Source organism: Lissotriton helveticus, chromosome 2_1 (assembly GCF_964261635.1).
Source record: "Lissotriton helveticus chromosome 2_1, aLisHel1.1, whole genome shotgun sequence".
NCBI lineage: Eukaryota > Metazoa > Chordata > Amphibia > Caudata > Salamandridae > Lissotriton > Lissotriton helveticus.
The window spans coordinates 1687464875-1687478924 of record NC_136059.1 but is presented as its reverse complement, the minus strand read 5'-3'; the positions used below and the strand labels follow the sequence as shown (position 1 = coordinate 1687478924).

The window sequence follows — 14050 nt, the reverse complement described above, 5'->3', positions numbered from 1 at the left end:
AGAGAATGATCTGCCACCTGTCCTGGCTCTGTGGATGAGCGGGGTTTCGGCTAGTGCAAGGTTGGAGGATCGGAGGTTTCTCTTGGGTACGTGGAAGTTGACTCTGCCGTTGAGGTATTTGGGTCAGGTGTTGTATAGGCATTTGTAGGTGTGGGTGAGGATTTTGAAGATGGCTCTTTTCTCCACGAGGAGCCATTGAATGCTTCACAGGTGATGGCTGATGTTTTCATGCTGGGGGATGTCGAGGACGAGTCTGGCGGAGGTGTTCTGTATCATCTGGAGTTTTCAGAGTAGGGACTTGTTTATGCCGGCGTAGAGTGTGTTTCCATAGTCCAGTCTGCTTGTGATGAGTGCATGGGTGACGGTTTTCCTTGACTCAGGGGGACACATTGGAAGGTCTTGTGGAGGATGCGGAGGGTGTTGGAGCAGCTGGAGGTGGTGTCGTTGACCTGTCAGCTCATGGTGAGAGATGAGTTGAGTACGATACCGAGGTTTCTGGCCTGGTCCAAGGGGGTTGGTGGGTTCCCGAGAGCAGTCGGCCACCAGGTGTTGTACTATGCTGAGGGGGTTGTTCCGAGGACGAGGACTTGTGTCTTCTTGGTGTTGAGCTTTAGGCAGCTGTTGGTCATCCAGACTGCGACATCCTGCATTCCTTTCTGGAAGTTTAGTCTGGCGGTGGTGGGGTCTTTGGTTAGGGAGAGGATGAGCTGGGTGTCGCCAGCGTAGGATATGATGTTGAGGCCGTGTTTTCTGCCGATGGCAGTGAGGGGGCCATGTAGATGTTGAAGAGTGTCGGGCTCAGTGATGACCCCTGTGGGACTCTACAGGTGATTTCCGTGGTGTCGGAGAGGAAGGGTGGCAGCCTGATTCTTTGGCTTTTTCCGGTGAGGAAGGATCGGATGCAGTCTAGGGCTGTTCCTTGTATGCTGGCGTTGTGTAGTCTGGCGAGTAGGGTGCAGTGGGAGACAGTGATGAGAGGCTGCTGAGAGGTCGAGTAGGATCAGTACTGCGGAGTGGACTTAGTCAAGGATGAGACGTATGTCGTATGTGGTGGCGAGTAGGGTGGTTTTGGTGCTGTGGTTGCTTCTGAATCCGGATTGGGTCGGGTCGAGTATGGAGTTGTCTTCGATGAAGCATGTCAGTTCCCTGTTGACTGTTTTCTCTGCAACCTTGGCCGCGAAGGGGAGGAGCGAGATGGGCCGGTAGTTTTTGAGGTCCATGAGGTCCGCTGTCTGCTTCTTGAGCAGGGGTCTGACTTCTGAGCGTTTCCACGCATCTGGGAAGGTGCTTGTTTCAACGGTGGTGTTGATGGTGGTGTGTACTTCGGGTGCAACGGCGCCAGCGGCTCTGTGGTAGATGTGTGGTGGGCAGGGGTTGGTGGGGGCCCCTGAGTGGATGCCTATCATGGTCGAGGCAGTGTCTTCGCCCGTGATTGGCTTCCAGGTGGAGATGGTGGGCTGGCCGGTGTATCTAGAGGGCGGGCCGGATGTGGCGTCTGGAGGATGGTTGATGAAATTGTCGTGGAGGTTTTTGATTTTGAGGTGGAAGTATGTTCCGAGCGTGTCACAGAGGTCTTCGGATGGCGTGATGGCTGTGGCTTCGCTGCGAGGGTTGGTGAATTCGTGGATGACACTGAAGAGTTCCTTGGAGTTGGTGGAGTTGGCGAGGATCTTGTTGTGGATGAAAGTCCTCTTGGTGGTTCTGATCAGGTTGTGGTAATCCGTCATGGCGTTCTTGTAGGTGGTGTGGTTTTCGGGTGTCTTGGAGTTTCTCCAGTTCTTCTCCAGGTATCTGCAGGTGCGTCTGATCTCTTGAAGTTTGATGGTGAACCAGGCGGCTTCCCTGGGGCATTGTTTGTCAGGGTTGCGTAGTGGGGTAAGCTCGTCTGCGCAGGTGGAGATCCAGGTGTGGAGTTCCCTGGCTGCGACGTTGGTGTCTGCTGCCGCGGTGTGGTTGCCTCGGGAGAGGGTGAGGGTGGAGTTCAGTTGCTCATCTGTGACCTTGCTCCAGTTCCTTCGTGGTGGGCATGGGGTAGGTTTGGGTGTCTTGGGTTTGTCTACGGTGAAGTGTATGCAGTGGTGGTTAGTCCATTGAGGTTGCGTTGTGTGGCTGTAGTGTATGCTGTTTCCTGCTGCGAAGATGGGGTCAAGGGTATGTCCTGCCCTGTGGGTTGGTGTGGTGACGAGTAGATTAAGTCCAATGTTGGCGAGGTTGTCCAGGAGGGTGGTGGATTTGGGGTTGCTGAGGTTGTCGAGGTGGAACTCCAGGTATCTGATGAGTATGTAGTTCTTTGAGGCGATGGCGAGGGGTGCTATGAGTTCGGTGATGGCATTGGCGAATGAGGCCCGTGGGCCGGAGGGTCTGTAGAAGAGGGTTCAGCGGAGTGTGGAGCCAGAGCTGGTTTTGAACTGGAAATGCAGGAGTTCGGCGGTGGGGAAAGTCACGATGGAGGTGGTGATGTGGAGGGTGTTCTTGTGGGCGATGGTGATGGCCCCTTCCGGGTGGTTGGGGCAGTCGTTCCTCTGGTACAATGTAAACATTTCTCCTTGTTGCGCATTTCCAGGTTTACGAATTCTCATAAATGTGGAAATGCAGCAGAATACATGGGTGTTGCTTGGGAACACTCACAGCAACGCCCATGTCACCCCCTTTCACGCAAAGTGTTGCGTGAGAAGAGGGCATATTTACAAGGACAGGTAAAGCCACACAGAGTGGCTTTAAATGTCCTTGTAAATATGGGCCAGGAGGATGCGCCCGCGGTGCATCACAAAACTGATGCATCGGTGGTGCAAGTTGCCTGTAAATAAGCCCCATAGTTGTTTTTAATTTAGAGGCTAAAGGACAGAACTGCTGTGTCTGGACAAACGTTTATGGAAGCCAGGGGTCGCAAGCATAGAGACAGGGCTCGCCACAGGTAACATAGGGGTCGCAGTTGAGACTCCTGGCGACCCCCAATTGACATCCATGGTGGTTTCCCTTGACATTTTGCCTTCAGACCTCCTGTTTTTGCTGACTTTGTTTTAGCTCACTATAGGACACTGGGCACATAAAGTATATGTGCTCTGTGTTTAAAACATAGTAACATTGGCTTTTCCACAATTGAAATATTTAATTTACTTTTAAGTCCCTAATAAAGTGCACTACATGTGCTCAGGGCCTATAAATTAAATGCTACCATTGGGCTTGCAGCCCTGATTGTTCCATCCACTTGAGTAGTCCTTTAAACATCTCAGGCCTGCCATTGCAGAGCCTGTGTGAGCAGGTTTAAACTGCCATGTTGACATAGCAAGTTTAACCTCTTGGCATGCTCAATCCTTCCTTTTTAATACATATAAGTCACCCCTGAGGTAGGCCCTTGACAGTCCAAGGACAGGGTACAGTGTATTTGAAAATGAGGCCATGTACTTTTAAGTTTTACATGTCCTGATTGTAAAAAACTGTTAAATTCGTTTTTCACTATTGTAAGGCATATCTCTCCCATAGGACAACATTGGGATTACTTTATTATATTTTTTAAGTGTAATTTCCAATTGGGAAGAGATTGGACCGGCAAGTTTGGTGTCTCTGGAATCGACATTTAAAATCACAACTTATGGTGAAGTCAGATTTTAAATCGCAATTCTGAAAATGCCACTTTTAGAAAGTTGGCATTTTCTTACTTTAACCATTTGGGGCCAGATGTAGGTAGGCTTTTACCGGTCGGTAACGGCCGAAATCGGCCGTTACCGACCAGTAATAGCCTTTTCCTATGTAGGAGGCTTATTTGCCGATTCGGTAAATTCCGAATCGGTAAATGTTGAATCGGTATTTACCGAATCGGTAAATAAGATTTAGGAAGCACTTAAAAGAGTGCTGCTGGCCTTTAAGAATTCGTTATTTACCACCAACTATTAGTTGGTGGTAAATAAGGAATTCCTATGTAAATGCATAAATGTGCATTTACACCTGTGCCATGTGACAGACATACATGCCCTTAGGGCATGTATGTATGCCACATGTGCACACCAACACTAATCAGGGGTGCAACAGTGTGTCAAAGTGACACCCTGCCACCCTTGACTAATTCACAATTTTACCCAATCGGTAATTACCGATTCGGTAATTGACATTCATTCCTATGGGCCTCCAGGCCCCTAGGAATCAAAGGCAAATACCGAATCTTACCGATTCGGTATTTGTTACCAAATTTTTATCTACATTGCAATTACCGATTCGATAATACCGAATCGGTAAAATTTGGTATTTTCGAATCGGTAACTGTAAATTACCTACATCTAGCCCTTGGTGCTTTCTGCCTGTTTCTGAATACATGTCTGGGGTGGATGACAGCTGGGCTTTGTGCTTTCCCTCTAGACAGCCACATACAAAGGGAGCTTAGGTCTGACTGATGGGCCATCCACATCTTGATGAGTCATCCGGGGCAGGAAGGGGGGGAGGAGCAACACTTCCCCTGCCTCCCCCACCCCCGTACACATCATCAATGACGTCAGCGCGCCTAATTGGAGGTTTCCCTTTCTTCCCTGACCCGCTGGAAGCTATTTGCTTTTTCCGTGCGTTGGGGAAGAAAGAGATGAGTTTTGGCTACCGGGATCGGGGAACAAAAGAGGAATCAGGGAAAGAAAAGGGGTTTCCTTTCCCCCGATACCTCTTTTGTGCATTCCTGCTGCACGATCGTGTGATCATACAGCAGGAATGCCCACTAGGCCCAGGTTTTTTTTTTTTAAAGGGCCATATTGTTTTACTGTATGGGAGGAGTGGCCCCTTAGGCAAGGGTCGCTCCCCCTATAGGAGTAATGAAAATTGGCTTTGTCTGCTTTGTTTTTTTTAAAAACAGCCCACTGGAATATAAAAGAGTATTTTGTGGGGAGTGGCCCCTTGGGCAAGGGTCACTCCCCTTTTGGGGCTATGTTTTTGGCTTTCTGCCCCCATGGGCCCACTGTTTGTGGCTGTGTCTGGTGGGCAGATCTCACCATGTTTTTTTTTTTAATTGGGCCCACTAGACCACCAGGGGTTTGTTTGTGGGGAGTGGCCCCTTGGGCAAGGGTTGCTCCCCTTTGGGGAGCATTAGTTTGCCTGTGTCTGCCACCCTGAGAGGCAGATCGGTTGATTTATTTTTTTGTACGGCCACTAGGCCACCAGGGTTATTTTTTTATGTTGGGGAGCGGTCCCTTGGACAAGGGTCGCTCCCCTTTATGGGAGGATGATTGTGGCCATTTCTGCCATCTTTGGGTGGCAGAATAGCAGTATGTCTTTAGGCCCATCTGCCCCCAAAGTAGGCAGAAACCACTAAGACACCAGGGTTTTAAAAAAATGTTGTGTTGGGGAGTGGCCTCAAGGGCAAGGGTCGCTCCCCTTTTATGGGGGTGAATATTTTATTTATACTCTTAGGCCTACCTACTAAGCATGAGCGCAAAATCCGCTCCGATCGCGGATTTTGCGGATTTTCGGCAAATCCGCGATCCGCGAACTCTCGCGGATTTGCCGAAAATCCGCAATCCGCGATCGGAGCGGATTTTGCGGTCAAAAGTTCAAGCGCGCCTAATTAACGATGGCGCCGGCAAGCTGCCAGCGCCCATCCTGCAATAGTTACTTAATTAGCTTCAACAGGAAGCTCTAACAGATAAGATACAGCAGGGGCTCGAGCGCCTGCTTTATTTTAGCAGTTGGAGCTTCCTGTTGAAGCTAATTAAGTAACTTTTGCAGGATGGCGCTGGCAGCTTGCCGGCGCCATCGTAAATTACTTCAACAGTGGTGTCTTCTTGAATAAATATGAAGGGCAGGGTTCATTCGGGCACGACGGTCCTGGCACAATTAAATAATTAATCTGCTGCTCTGATCGGTCTCTGACCTTTTATACACACAAGAGGCATGCTCGCATGGACGCCCCGTCCGTTTGGCCCCGCCCACACACTCGAGGTGTGCACCGTCTTCCCGCCATTTACCCACTATGATGGACATTTCACTCAAGGGACCCCTGCGCACTTCGGCGCGATTGCATAGTGACACACACTTGGTCGCTGGAACTAGTTGAAGCGCAAATGCAGTGACTCATTCAGCAGCCCAAAAAAAAACGTGAGCGTTGGGAGGCTGGGCATCTTTGACTTTTACGAGCGCAACCCCCGTGCTGTTCCTGTGACCAGGGGCTTCTGTCTCTTAATCTGCTGCTCTGATCGGTCTCTGACCTTTTAGACACACAAGAGGCATGTGCGCTCGCGTGGAAGCCCCGTCCGTTTGGCCCCGCCCACACGCTCGAGGAAGCCCCGCCCCCAAATCCGCAAATCCGCTGAATCCGCGGATTTTGCGGATCCACGATCCGTGAATCCGCTGAATCCGCGAATCGTGGATCCGCAAAATCCGCCCATGCTTACTACCTACCCCTTAGCTTGGCATGTGGATTGTTTGTGGACTGGTGCATTATTTGCATATGTGATTGTAATGCATTTTTCTCCTTTTTATTCTAGTGTAAAGCTTTCGATTCCTGTTTGCGGTTTCAACAGTGGTTGTTCTGCAGTTTTGCGTAGTTGCATTTTTTTGGTAAGAAAAACATTTTTGTTGTATTTACTCCAAATGAGTATTATTGTCATGTATGAATTATTTTTTTGTAAGTGTTGTCATAATGGCAGCATATTTAGTTAGTGTTTTGAGCATGAAATTCTTTGCGATGTGTTTTGCATTGTCTTATGTGTAATTTTCTTTTCTCTTTCTTTTTTAGTGGGATATTGTTGATCCATAATCTGTCTGTGCAGAGTAGGTGGTGGTGAGTTTAGCTACTTCTTGCAAGTGAGTGGTATCGTTTTGGAGTATATAGGCATTTCTGATAAAGGTGCATTTTGTTTATTACTTATTTTACAAAGTGTTTGTTGTTGTTGACTTGTTTGACAAGTTATCTTTATTAGTAAGCATTATGGCTAGCCGTAGAATGACTGCTCAGCAGGTGGTTGGTATGCTTCTTGGATCTTCCTCTGAGCAGGATTATCAGACTGACAGTGTGTCTGAGGGAGAGGAGGGAGGGGAAGATTCAGGCAGTGAGTTTTCTTCCCACATGGAATCATCGGATGATGAAGGTTCTCTCAGTGCAGATGAAGCTACTCTTGGTGTGAATGAAGCTACTCTCAGTGCAGATGAAGTGCCTGTTTTAGAGGAGGATACTGCTGTACCGATGGTGCAAGAGGCATCTGGATTGCAGCCTGAGGCTGCAAGGCTGTCTACTGGAAGTGCTGGACTCTGGGTTGATCCAAACATGGTGCAGCTGGTGTTGCCTGCCTTTAGCCGTGATGCAGGGTGTAGAGTGGACTGTGAATTTTTTTTTTTTGCCTATACAGTTGTTTCAGTTGTTTATGGATGATGTATTTTTGGGTGAGATTGTTGAGCAGACTAATTTGTATCCTGAACAGTTTTTGAGGGACAACAGTGACAAACTTAGGCCCCACTCTAGAGCTACCCAGAAGAGATGGAAGAGATGAAGACGTTTTTGGGTTTGACTTTATTGATGGGTCTGATAAGGAAGCCGTCCATGGTTTCATATGGAACTACCAGTCCCTTCATTGAAACAGCCATATTTCCTGCAGTTATGACTCGTGATCTGTATTTACTTTTGCTACGGATGCTGCATTTTGTTGATAATTCTTTAGCGTTGCCACGAGATCACCCTGACTGTGACCGTTTTTTTAAGATTTGGCCTGTTCTTGATCACTTTGTAGATCGATTTTCAGAGATCTATACTCCAAGGAAAGAAATATCTATTCATGTGTCTTTGGTCTTGTTCAAAGGCCGTTTTGTTTTTAGGCAGTACATCTCTAGCAAGAGGGCACGCTATGGAATTAAGCTGTATATGTTGTCTGAGAGTAGGACAGGATATGTTTTTAATTTCTGTGTGTACACTGGTAGGGATTCCACTATTGACCCCCCTAGTTGCCCGACCACTTTTGGAGTTTCAGAGAAAATTCTGTGGGATCTTGCTAGAGGACTGTTTAACAGAGGCCACCATTTGTACCTTGATAACTTCTACACTGCTGTGCAATTGTTTCAGGAATTGTTCAAAGTAGACACTTTTGCTTGTGGCACAATCCGCTCTAACCGTAAAGGTTAGACAAAAGAGCTTGTTTGTAAAAAACTTCAGAGGGGACAGTGCAGTTCCTTGCATAGTGATGAACTACTAGTGGTGACATTTGTGGACAGGAGGGATGTGAACATGCTGACTACCATCCATGATGAGACTACTTCACCTGTGCCTCCTTGGGGTCAGGTTGCTGAAGTGCGCAAACCTGTGTGCATTTTAGACTACAATAAGCACATGGGTGGTGTTGACAGAGTAGATCAGAGGTTGGAACCTTACACTGCTATTCGTAAGGCTTATGTTTGGTATAAGAAGTTGGCCATCCATCTCTTCAATTTAGCAACTTTCAATGCTTTTGTTGTGTTCAAGGAGTGTTCTCCTGCGTCAAAGTTGACTTTTGTTTAGTTTCAGCAGTCTGTGATAGGCACCCTTGTTTTTTGTGGAACAGGCAAGTGTTCCTAGAGTTGGAGTGGTGGAGGATGTGGCTCGATTGAAAGAGCGCCACTTTCCTGATTACATTCCTCTCACATCTTCAAAAGACTTTCCCACTAGGAGATGTAGAGTCTGTTGGCGAAGAGGTACGGGGAAGGAGACTCGTATTTTCTGCCCCGAGTGCCCTCCCAACCCTGGGCTATGTGTGCCTGCTTGTTTTAGAGCGTACCAGAGGCAAAATAATTTTTGGGAGCATCCATGAGTGGTAAAGTGAACTTCCTGGTCTGTATTGTTTAAAACATTTTATTCTGTTTCAAGGTTGGCATTAGTGCAATGTATTTAGTTTCAGATTTTGTGTAAGTAGATTTGTATCTATTTGCAATTTGTTTGTGTTTTCTTTTTTGTATACAAAAATCCTAAATGTAATGGCGGTGTGTGTAGGCTGGCGCTTGGCTGGAAGTGTGCGTGTACTGGCGCTTGGCTGGTGGTTTGCATGGTTTGGCGCTTGGCTAGCGGTGTGCGTGGACTGTTGCTTTGCTGGCGGTGTGTGTGGACTGGCGCTCGGCTGGCGGTGTGTGAGTAGTGACTTGCTGCTGGTCACTACACACACTGCTAGCTGAGCGCCACTCCATGCAATCCATCATCTTGTGTGGTTGCTGTGTAGGAAATGTGGGCGTGTGAACGTGATGGGCCCTTGAATGGTGCTGTCTGCTGGTGTGAGTGTTGTAATGTGATGGGCCCGCGGCTGGCGGTGTGAATGGTTTTGTATGTGTCAAACATATGAAATGTGTATGAATGGCCTGAAAAGAGGTTGGTCCCTTGTTGTGGCTTTACAGCTCACAAGCTTCGCCTCAATCAACAATTCATGTAGTGCTTTTCTGTAAATTATACTCAGATATCAGAAAAAAATGGTTGATTCCCTTGCTAAGAATTCTAGGCCTTAGGAGATGTCGCCCAGCCTATCTTGCATTACAATTCCTGGAGAACCCAAGCTGTGCAAAAAATGTAGCCCAATATCTGAAGCTCTGTCTTAACCATAGGCAAAATTTAGGCTAGCTACCACACCTATTAAATGTTCAAGGCTGAAATTAATATTGTACGTATGAAATTTGTACTCCGTATTTTAACAAGTATTGCTCAGTGCCACAAACTGATTGAAAGATGTTATCAACTATTAACTTGCTGCTATTTTTATAAATGATATTTCTTTTTATACATTTTTTTTAAATGTGATTTTATATGTACTTTTAAGGTGTTTTTATCTGAAAGACTGAATAAAGGTCTTTTGATTTTTTTGATTGATTGAATGTTGTAATGTGTTGGTTCCGTGCCTGGTGGTTTGAATGGTCTTGTGTGTATCACGTATGAAAAGTGAGTGAATGGCCTGTAAAGCGGTTGGTGCCTTGCCGTGGCTTTACAGCTCACGAGCTGCAAGTCACTGGTTCAGTTTTTTGTCCATTTTATGACAGTGCATTTCATTTTTGTGGAATTTCTTGTTAAGAGCATTTTATATACTGAACCATCACTCGCCCTCATGCCAAATCCAACCAATATGTGTGTGTTTGAGGAATAGATGGCTGTGCAGGGATCTTTGTCTTTTTAGTCTCTCTGCCAAGGTGTACATTCCATCTAAAAATAACCTACCAACTGTATATATTGTCGCAAACCTCAAAATGTCTGTCACATTTTCCTTGCAATATTGTGCCAAAAAGTTCATGCTGCAGAAATAAACAACTAATTAGCTCAAAACGACCTGGTTTTACAAGGGGGGTATCCTGGGATTTTGGCCTCGAGCTCGGCGGCCATCTAGGGAAACCTACCAAACCCACACATTTCTGAAAACTAGACACCCAGTGGCTTCCAGGGAGGTATGGCTTGCATGGATACCCCAACGTTTCCTTACCCAGATTCCCCTGCAAAACTCAATTTTAGCTGAAAAAAATCACTTTTTTCACACATTTTTGTGTGGGAAAGTTGTGGCATCACCGGGCTCACACAAATTTTCTACCATCCTGGGTACCACTCTGGGTAGCAGAACCTGGTGTGAGGCAGTCAAGTCACCCCATCCTGGATTCCCCTGGGTGTCTAGTTTTCAAAAATGTATAGGTTTGCTAGGTTCCCTAGGTGCCAGCAGAGCTATGGTTAAAAAACTACAGCTGGTCACTTTGCTAAAAAAGGTCATTTTTCACTGCGAAATTGAGGTGTGTCCACATTGCGTTTTGCGTCGTTTCCTGTCGCGGGCACTAGGCCTACCCACGCAAGTGAGGTACCATTTTTCTTGGAAGACTTTGGAGAACGCGGGGTGGTTGTAAATTTGTGGATCCATGCAGATTCCAGAACTTTCCACCACAGAAATGTGGGGAAAATGTGTTTTTTCTGCCAATTTTTTAGGTTTGCAAGGGATTCTGGGTAACAGAACCTGGTGGGAGGCAGTCAAGTAACCCATCCTGGATTCTCCTGGGTGTCTAGTTTTTCAAAAATGTATAGGTTTGCTAGGTTTCATGTTAGACCTGGCACCATTGGTGTGGGTCTCCCTTCCATTGTTGCCTCATGTATTTTAGCTGGTATTAGATGCTTTGGGCACTGTGCCACTGCTATCCAGTGCCACAGTGCAAGTGCTCCCTATTGTAAATTAATGTGTTAATCAGTGGTTCCATGTCTGGCTATTTGGTTTACTTGTCAGACCCTAGTCTAGTGCACTGAGTGTGCCCAGTGCGTGCAAATCCAAATGCTGCTGGTGGGCCTGCAGTACTGGTTGTGCCACCCACAGAAGCAGCCTTTTAAAATGTGTCTAAGGTCTGCCATTGCAGAGCCTGTGTGCAGTCTGGTACTGTCATGCTGGCTGGGCAAGTGCGCCCACTTGCCAGTCCCTAAACCTTTCCTTTTCTTCATATCAGTCACCCCTATGGTAGGTCCAAGGGCAGGGTGCATTGTAAGTATAAAGTAGGACAAGCCCTGCTGGGTGTGGCATGTCCTAATAGTGAATTACAGCCATTTTCGTTTTTCACTATTGCAAGGCTACCTGTTCTCCATTGGGCAGAATGGGCTGTTAGAGTTATTACATTTTATAATCCTAACTAGCTTACCCGTCGCGCATTGCTGCGATCTCCGAAGAAAGGAAATTCAAGGCAACTCGTTATGATAAAATTCAATTTACATTGTGTCATTTTTATTGAAACTTATTCATTTTAATATGGAAAACATTTCAAAGTGTTGTTTTAATTCTCTTTATTTATTCGAGTGCTTGTGGATACACGATTTTTTCTTTTGCGGACATCAGTATTCGAAAGATTATGAGGGGCCTGGGGGGCCGATATTTAAAACATTTTTATGCCAGAAACCTTCGCGGGAGTGTACTCAACAACTTCCCAAAGTTTCCTGGCGATCGGATGAATGGTGTTTTAATTCTATGTATTTATTCGAGTGCTTGTGGATACACTATTTTTTATTTTCCTGTCTTGTGCGTACATCAGTATTCGAAAGATTATGAGGGCCCGGGGGGGGGGGGGGCGATATTTAAAAAAAAATATTATGCCACAAACCTTAGCGGGAGTGTACTCAACAACTTCCCAAAGTTTCCTGGTGATCGGATGAATGGTGTTTTAATTCTATGTATTTATTCGAGTGCTTGTGGATACACGATTTGTTGTTTTTCCGTCTTGTGCGTACATCAGTATTCGAAAGATTATGAGGGCCCTGGGGGGTCGATATTTAAAAAAAAGTTATGCCAGAAACCTTTGCGGGAGTTACTCAACAACTTCCCAAAGTTTCATGGCGATCGGATGAATGATGTAGTAATGAATAAAGGACAAACAGACAGACATACTTTTGTTTATATATATATATATATATATATAGACTGTCTCAGAGAACATGGTAGAAATTCGAGTTTAGTATGCCTGAACTCAGAATAATAAAATACATCTTTTAGTGAAGTTGGTTTTAATATTCTGTGTTTGCAAATACCACTTTTAGAAAGTAGGTATTTATTTGTCTAACCTTTCAAACCTGCCTCTGCTAGGTTGTGTATTCCTATGTCTGTTTTTGTGAGTGACAGGACTGGGGAATTCTAGGAGACAGGCTGAGTCACCCGGTGGTGAATAGAGAGATCTGCATCCAGATGGGAGGGAGAAGTTGCACTTGAACCTTGAATAGGGCTGTGCCTGCCTTCCACAATGCTGGCTCCACCCCCAGGGAAGCGGCTGATGTCGCTGCCCTGCACACTAAAAGAAGAGAAGGAGTTGTGTAAACAAAGTGATCCAGGACTGTACTTGCCTTCCACAATGATGGCTCCACCTCCTGTGGGGCGTCTGATGTGCATGCCCTGCACTGTGAAAGGAAAGGAGAAGTCTGGTAAACAGAGTGCTTCAGAACTGGTTTCGACAGGGCGAAGGCCCCTCTCCCCTCAGAGAACAAAGAATTTTGGGGTATAAATATTGGGACCCTGATCCCATGAAATTAGATCACTTTTGGACTACAAGAAGAAACCTTTACTGAGGAGAGGAACTGGAAGAAACTGAGGAGAGACTATTCCCAAGCTGAAGTGCTGCTTGGGGGATTGGCCTGCAGTGGTTGCCTCACTGCCAAAGGAAGGAGAAAGGAACGTTGTGTACTTTGCTTTCAACTTGTGAAGGATCTCCAAGGGCTTGGAAAAGAGCTTGCCTCCTGCTGAAGTCTCTGGGACAACAGACGTCACCCCTCAGCTTTCCAGAGTTCTTTGGAAGTGCCTCCTGCTGTTTTGGGCCTTCTGAGGGACTGCATGTCGTATGGAGCTGGAAGCGCGACTCAACGAGAAGTGTGTCGCCGTCACTGTGCCTGCCTTCGCAACTCCGAAGGAGGGTGTCGCCGCTGGAACTGTCACACTGCACCGGAGAGAAGCATGCCACAACGAAGAGGAAGCGTGTCACCGTCGCTGCTGGCTTCGCAACTCCGAAGGAGGGTGACGCTGCTGTAGTTGTCGCACAGCATTGCATCAGGAGAAGAATCTTGCAATGAGGTCGGAGCGTGTCGCCGACACTGTGCCTGCCGTCGCAACTCCGAAGGAGGGTGTCGCCGCTGGAACTGTCGCATTGCACCGCATCGACCAAGAGCACCTCGAATCCCCGAGAAGTGCGCCGCCGTCGTAGCTGCTACCGTCGCATCTTGGATGTCGCCGCTGTAGTTGTCGCATCAAGCAGAAGCTTTACGCATCGTGGGAGAAGAGCGTCACCGCTGGAGCTGTTGTCGTCGCATCGTAAGGGTGTCGCCGCTGCAGTCCACGCATCGAACCAAGAACTTCTCGCATCCCCGAGAAGCGTGCCGCATCTGGAAGATCTTCACGTCTTTATTTCTTTGTATCTGAACTTTGCCACATTTCCCATCGCTGCGACATTGCTTGTTGTGGAAGCGCAACGCAGCCTAAGGTACATTGACGCAGAGTGTCGCATCTAAGAATTGAACTGAACTAAGCTTAAATCTACCATCTTAAAGTAATCATAGTGTGTATTTTTGTCGTTTATGGTCTTGTGGTAACGCTATATAAAGTCTACTTATTTTTTATATAAAACCTGTGTGGTGTCCATT

General features: G+C 46.8%; 1 protein-coding gene across 4 annotated transcripts in view; it reads right to left on the bottom strand.

The window, feature by feature from the left end:
- The window catches only part of SUSD1 (sushi domain containing 1), a 678087-nt gene that overhangs the window by 303114 nt on the left and 360923 nt on the right, over nt 1–14050 (bottom strand). The window lies entirely within an intron of this gene.